The 7,965-nt window shown below is 39.9% G+C and overlaps 1 pseudogene; it reads right to left on the bottom strand.

The window, feature by feature from the left end:
- Positions 1-2,332: 2,332 nt before the first annotated feature.
- On the bottom strand, positions 2,333-2,874 carry LOC123233923 (annotated as a pseudogene).
- Positions 2,875-7,965: the final 5,091 nt, after the last annotated feature.

Raw genomic sequence — 7,965 nt, 5'->3', positions numbered from 1 at the left:
TGACTTTCTCAGTAGGGTTACATAGAGTTTTTTATCTGAATGGATAATAAAACTACTCTTCCCTCTCTGGGTTGATTACACTGAGAGGAAGGTTTGATTATTACCTCTTAATGCTCTCTTCCTCTCCTTCTTACAATATTATTTATCCCCTCCCCTTCCCATGCCCTCTTTGTGTGTAATAGAATATCCTATTTTTCTTATTTACTCAGATTTTTCTTGGTGTTCCCTACTATTCCCTCCCCCCTTTTTCCCACACCCCATGTCATCTTAGACCATTTAGTATCCTGTCCTCTCCCTATGAATTATTCTTCTGGTTGCTATAATACTGAATATTATAATTGTGAATAGAGTTCACTACAGAGAATTATACATAGCATTTCTCCACATAGGAATACAGATAATTAGATCTTACTGAGGCCCTTAAAAAGGCAAATTTAAAAATTATGAGTTTTCTTTCTTTCCCCTCTGTTTCTTATTTACCTTTTCATGTTTCTCTTGATTTTTGTGGTTGGGTATCAAACTTTTCATTTAGCCCTTGTCTTTTCTGTGCAAATACTTGGAAATCTTCAATTTTGTTGAATGCCCATACTTTCTCCTGGAAATATATAGTCAATTTTGATGGGTAGTTGATCTGTGGTTGTAGGCCCAGCTCTCTTGCCTTTCTGAATATCATATTCCAAGCCTTGTGGTCTTTTAGTGTGGAGGCTGCCAGATCCTGTGTGATCCTGATTGGTGTTCCTTGATATTTGAATTGTCTCTTTCTGGCTTCTTGTAAGATTTTTTCTTTTACTTGAAAGCTCTTGAATTTGGCTATTATATTCCTAGGTGTTGACTTTTCTGGGTCCAGTCTAGAGGGTGATCTATGGATCCTTTCAATGTCTATATTGCCCTCTTGTTGTAGGACTTCAGGGCAATTTTGCTGAATAATTTCTTTAAGTATGGAGTCCAAGTTTCTATTAATTTCTGCTTTTTCTGGAAGACCAATGATTCTCAAATTGTCTCTTCTAGACCGGTTTTCTTGGTCTGTCACTTTCTCATTGAGATATTTCATGTTTCCTTCTATTTTATCAGTCTTTTGATTTTGTTTTATTTGTTCTTGTTGTCTTGAGAGATCATTGGCTTCCAATTGTTTGATTCTGGCCTTTAAGGACTGGTTTTCGGCTATAATCTTTTGGTTTTCGGCTATAATCTTTTGGTTTTCAGCTATAATCTTTTGGTTTTCCTTTTCAATCTGGTCATTTCTGGTCTTCAGTTGACTTGCCTCACTTTCCAATTGCGAAATTCTGCCTTTTAAACTGTTATTTTCTTGCCAGATTTCTTCCATCTTCCTCAACATCTCATTTTTGAATTCTTCAATAGCTTGTGACCAGCTTTCATTTTTTGGGGGGGGAAGGTTTGGTTATTTGTTTGTCCCCCTCTGTTGTCTGGATTTTCTGTGTAAAAGTTGTTGAGTGTTCCAGGTTTTTCTTGCTAATCTTTTTCTTCTGGGTTGCCTTTTTTAACCCTGCCCCTTTTCAGCTTTGTCTTCACACTCAGGGTCTGCCTGCGCTCTCTAAGCTCCTGATGGCTCCGGTCTTCTTGTCGTCGGGGTCAGGCCTCCCAGTAGTCCCCGGTCTGCCCCTCTGCCCTTGGCTCCTTCATAAGTGTTTGGTCCATGATTCAAATGAGAAGAGGCTGGGGAGCATGTCCCCCCCTTCTTAGGTAGCTGCCTGAGAAGTAAAGGTTAAAAACTAGGCTTTAAAAAGATTTCCCCAGACTGACTCAGCACACTAGCTGGATTTCCTACACAAACATGTTTCCTTGTGCTCAGTGTACATGAAAACACTACAAGCATGAACGTAGTAAATGTTCAATAATTCCTGATTTGTCATTTGTGCCTTATATTTGGCAACTTAAGAGAAATTAGAGTCTCCATGTGCAAAATATGTAAATGATTACAAGAATTCATCTCTTCTCTGTGCCTGTGAGTATCAGAAATAGGAAAGAGGGGGCAGCTGGGTGGCTCAGTGTCAGGCCTAGAGATGGGAGGTCCTGGGTTCAAATGTGGCCTCAGACACTTCCTAACTGTGTGACCCTGGTCAAGTCACTTAATCCCCATTGCCTTGCCCCTACCACTATTCTGCCTTAGAACCAGTATTGATTCTAAGACAGAAGGTAAGGTTGAAAAATAAATAAATAAAATTTAAAAAAAGGAAATAGGAAAGAGCAGCAGAAAGAAAAAGTTATTAAGATAGAGAAAAATATGTTCACTGGGATTTGGGTGAATGTCAGACCTTGAAACAAACTTGTCAGCCTCACTCTTCACCTGCTATTGTAACTGGGCTCCTTGTGCTCAGTGTTCCAGAGTTCCCTCTCTTTTATTCTCCACAAGAACTCTCTGAAGTAGGAGGTTTATGTCTGCTCTCTCACACCTCTCCCTCACTGTGTGTCTTGCACAGTAATACATGGCTGTGTCCTCAGCTTTCAGGGATTTCATCTGCAGGTGCAGCAGGCTGTTGCCATTGTCCCTGGAGATGGTGAATTGGCCTTTCACTGAGTCTGCATAGCTTGTGGTACCTCCACTACTACTAATGTATGTGACCCACTCCACTCCCTGGAGCCTGGCGAACCCAATTCATGCTATAGCTGCTGAAGGTGAATCCAGAAGCTTTGCAGGAGAGTTTCAGGGATCCTTCAGGAAGTTTCACGTCTCCCCCAGACTCCACAAGCTGAATGTCACAATGGACACCTGCAAACAAAGAGTCATTTGATACAATAGTTACTCAGATCTATCACTTCAAAGACTTATTTTCCTCCTCCAAACACAAAATAACAAAAATTAAAACTACTTTGCAAAATAGTCAAAATGAAAATTCCTTTTAGTCCAAATCCCATGTTTTAGGCTGTGCAGTGTCAGTCCTTAGGAGGGAAAGACCACATGAGAAGAAGCTCCTTTCCCAGAGCTGCAGACACAGGTTTTGTACTGGGTTCATGCCTAGAGGAAAGAGCCCAATTTGAATGTCTTCCTCTGTTTAATGGGAAGAAGAGCAGCTGCCTCCCTCTGTGATGATTCCCCTCCCTGATATGCAGAAGCATGAAACCTCCAGAGTTTGTTCTAAAGCTCTGGGGAAGGCTGTTGACCTGGGGAACCCAAGTGTCATTGCTAGGACTCAGTGTCTATCCTCCATCACTCCAACTCATCCATTCTCAATATCATGAGAATGTTCATTAGTTCTTTCTCTGTTCCTGATATTTTCTCAGTTGATCCCAGGACTATTTCTGATTAGGAAGTTAGTTTTTTTCCTTTCTGGTCTTCGGTAGAGACTGAATTGACCTCATGATTTCATTTATTGTTTTTAGGATTTCTGTGTCTGCTCCTAGTTGTCCTTGCTTACTTATGGTGCCATTTTTTGCTTCTTCTCTTTGCAACTGAATTTCATGTGACTTATTGATCAATCTGTAATAGACAAAAACCCACAGTCCCAGGCATGTCCAGGAAGCCTGCAGGGAAGAAGTCAAAAACCAAATTTTCAGGCAGTACCTGTTAGTCTCCTCTGAAAGCTGTAGCTTCCCCCAAGGACTTAGATACAGTCCACCCTAGGATTAAATTTATGGCAGGATATATATGCCCTCCTCCCACTGATAAACCCTGGAATTCTGAGAAATTACTAAAAGTATAAACAGTCTGCCTCTGTGCTTAATTGTTTGCTTGCTCTGGAGGATCCCAATATGAATGCATATCTATGCTTTGTTCAAAACTACAAATATCCTCCTTTGGTGCTTTTTCCTGTCCTTCTATAAGTTCTGCACCTCTCCCTTTGTTGGGTGAGATTCCCCTTTGGGGCCACCTTGCTGGTCAGTAATTAAGGTAATGATTTCTATAATTTGGACTTGTGGGAGCCTATGCATTAGTTTGTTCTCTATAACAGATGGAGGCGCCAGGGAGATATTTCTATCCCAGACTGAGAAGCAGTCTGAGGGTGTATGCAATTCTCTCTCAAGAACCTGGGTCAGAAACTCTGGGAAACTAGTGGAGCCTATCTGATGACTATGCCTGGCTCTCATGACAAGAAAATGTCAGACCAAATTCAAATCAGTGTGGAACCAGATGCTGATGAGTCTGTCTGTCTGTTCTGAAATTGGATCCAGGGGAGGCTGTCGGATGGTCAGACCACACACTAAAATTTCATAGCTAGGTAACTGAAAAGAGACATATTTCAGTAACTTCTGGGAGAAACCTGCAGGTACAGGTTCAATGGGTATGAATATGTGAGAGAGTGTGTCCTGTAGATTTCTGTTGAGTCTTTGCTTCATCCCTCTCTGCTTAGCCATAGGATTAAATAAAGACAAGGAGTTAGGGAGGAAGAGGCAGAAAGATTTTAAGATACAGTTTCACTCCCTCCACCTACATTCCAGACCCTGGCTGTGCCTGCTCCAGCAACAGGCTTCCAAGCAAAAGAAAGGAAATCTGAGTAGGAAGGAGGAGGGGATATAAAATTTCATTCCTTAAGAAACCCAGTCAGCCTAATGAACAATTCACCTCCCAATCCCTACTCTGAGCAGAGAGCAGTGTTCTCCAGATGCTACAAGAGAATTTTGTTAGAAATTGCAGCCAAGGGGGAAAGTTGGGTGGTTCAGAGGATTGAAAGTCAGGTCCAGAGAAAGGAAGTGCTGGATTCAAATTTGACCTCAGACACTTGCTAGCTATGTGACCCTGGGCAAGTTGCTTAACCCCCTTTGCCTAACCCTTATCGCTCTTCTGCCTTAGAACCAATACACAGTAGTGATTCTAAGACAGATGGTACGGGTTTAAAAAATAAATAAATACATATAAAAGAAAGAAATTGCAGCCAAATAAAGAGACAGTTTAGAGCAATCAGTGTTTGGGCATAGGGAAAGTTATGGAACAAGAAATTTCAGGAAGTCAACTCAGCCAACCAGATGGCTGACCACAGCAGCTTAACTCAGCACAGATTCCTCAGTTAAAGGGACAGTAATCTGAAATTGTTTTAATGAATTTTTTCACTGTAAATATTTCTCTTAAATATGCATCCTAAAACACTGATTTTTTCCTCTCAAAGCATGCTTGTGACAGTGTTGTATATTTCTGTTTATTCGTGTCTTTTTCACAGTTTTCTCTCTATGTGTTCTTAAATTGGACACACAAAAATAAAAACAAGGGAGTTGGAAAATTGAACTGCCCACAGTGTAAAATCCTAAGCAGAGGACCAAAGCAAATATCTCTTCAATGATTTTCCCTCTTTTTTCCTTAGAATGGGCCCCCAAAAGAGTAAAAAAAGAAATTCAGAGCAGAAAAGGGAGATCTTATTCCACAGTTTGGGGCAATTTTTACTTAAGATTTAAATTTTCTTTTAAACCCTTGTACTTCGGTGTACATAGGTGGAAGATTGGTAAGGGTGGGCAATGGAGGTCAAGTGACTTGCCCAGGGTCACACAGCTGGGAAGTAGCTGAGGCTGGGTTTGAACCTAGGACCTCCTGTCTCTAGGCCTGACTCTCACTCCACTGAGCTACCCAGCTGCCCCTTAAGATTTAATTTTAATGGTTGATATATACAAGATTGGAGGATTGCTAATGATTTTCTTATGGTTCAATGTAATTTCATTTATTGTGGAAATTGTTTGTCAGTTAAATGTGAAATGTTAACTAAATTTTATTGAGCACAAAAACTCATGTTTAGAGATTTGTTTTGTTAGACCTTACACTGTATAATGGTTTCAGTGAATTTGAGAATTGTTTAAATGTGATTAATAGCAAGCCTGACATAGAGAGGGAATTGTTAGGTTGAAATTAATATCTTGCAAGTTCTTATTTTCTATGAAGTTTATTTATAATTACTTGAAATAGAAAAGATAGAGAAGCACAGATTCAAAGTATTTTTCTTACTCTAATTCTGACCACGTGTAGCTCATCTTGCATAGCTTGGTCTCCTCCTTTCCTATTTTGAAACCTTCAATTTCTTTTTCTTCTCTAATTGCTACTGCTAGTGTTTCTAGTACTATGTTGAATAATAGAGGTGGTAATGGGCATCCTTGTTTCACACCTGATCTTATTGCGAAGTTTTCTAATTTATCCCAATTGCATATGATGCCTGTTGATGGTTTTAGGTATATACTGTTTATTATTTTTAGGAAGGATCCTTCTATTCCTATAATTTCTAATGTTTTCAATAGGAATGGATGCTGTATTTTGTCAAAGGCTTTTTCAGCATCTATTGAGATAATCATGTGATTTTTGTTTATTAGACTGTTGATATGGTCAATTATGTGAATGGTTTTCCTAATGTTGAACCATCCACAAATTCCTGGTATAAATTCCACCTGATCATGTTGGATAATCCTCTTGATTACTTGCTGGAGTCTCTTTGCTAATATTCTATTTAAAATTTTTGCATCTATGTTCATTAGGGAGATTGGTCTATAGTTTTCTTTCTCTGTTTTTGATCTACCTGGCTTTGGAATCAGTACCATATTTGTGTCATAAAAGGAGTTTGGTAGGAATCCTTCTTTGCTTATTATATCAAATAATTTGTATAGTATTGGGATTAGTTGCTCTTTGAATGTCTGATAGAATTCACTTGTGAAACCATCAGGCCCTGGCGATTTTTTCTTAGGGAGTTCTTTGATGGCTTGTTCAATTTCTTTTTCTGATATGGGATTATTTAGGTATTCTATTTCTTCTACTATTAATCTAGGCAATTTATTTTTTGTAACTATTCATCCATATCCTCTAGATTGCTATATTTATTGCCATATAATTGGGCAAAATAGTTTTTAATGATTGCCTTAATATCCCCTTCATTAGAGGTGAGGTTTCCCTTTTCATCTTTGATATAGTCGATTTCGTTTTTTCTTTCCTCTTTTTATTAGATTGACCAGTACTTTTTCTATTTTATCTGTTTTTTTTTTCAAAATACCAGCTTCTAGGGGTTCCCGGTTAAGATGGCGGCAGAGTAAAAAGCAGCTCTTAACCACTCCTGACCAAAACACACAGGACTCCTCAAGGGGACATAAAAACAAGTCCAGACGAACGGAGGGACCCCACAACAGGGTACAGCATGGAAGGTACGTGGAACCAGGACATTTACATGCTATAAAGGGGTGAAACAGCTCTCACTAAATCACGGGCTGAGCAACCACCGCCCCCAACCCCTCCACACACACCACCCATAATGCCAAAGCCAGGTCAAAAGAAATAGAGCAAGTTTGGGGCACCCATTGAGTCATTAGCAGCTCCAGGGCCTGTTCCTGAGAGCAACAAGATTTAGGACCCCAAAAAGCTAAAGAACGTGCACGGACTTTGAGCGCAGACATAGAGCGCAGGCTCTGGTGGAGGCGCGGGTGGAGACAGACACAGGAGCGAGTAAAGGCTCTGAAACCCTGAGCAGGGAACAAGTGCAGACAATACTATTAAAAAAAAGGAGAGGAAGAGAGTGTCAAGAGGTAATATTTAATCCTTACTCTCAGTGTAATCAACCCCAAGAGGGAAGAGTAGCTATACTATCCATTGGGATATAAAACTCTTATCTAACCCTACTGAGAAAGTCAGAAGGGATAAACCAAGGGGAGCAGGAGAGTGGGGAGGTCAAAAAAGGGAGGGGAGAAGAAGGGGGAGGGAATTCATTAGGCCTTTAAAAACAAAAAAAGGGGAATAATGAGGGAGGGGGTAGAAAGTTAAGTTAATCAAGGGAGGGGATAAGGGATACCAGCTTAATAGAAAACCACTGGTTTCAAAGGAAATAGTTTAAGAAGAAGGGGTAGGAATAGAGGAGGATACAAAATGTCACCGATTGCACAACTTATAATTATGACTCTGAATGTGAATGGGATGAACTCACCCATAAAACGGAAGCAAATAGCAGAGTGGATTAGAAACCAGAATCCTACCATACATTATCTATAAGAAGCACACATGAGGCGGGTATTTCACCCAATTATATGGCAATAAATATAACAATTTAGGAGATA

This window comes from Gracilinanus agilis, chromosome 2 (genome assembly GCF_016433145.1).
Source record: "Gracilinanus agilis isolate LMUSP501 chromosome 2, AgileGrace, whole genome shotgun sequence".
In the NCBI taxonomy this organism is placed as follows: domain Eukaryota; kingdom Metazoa; phylum Chordata; class Mammalia; order Didelphimorphia; family Didelphidae; genus Gracilinanus; species Gracilinanus agilis.
Note: the sequence above shows the minus strand (reverse complement) of the source record. Positions and strands in the feature narration are given on the sequence as shown.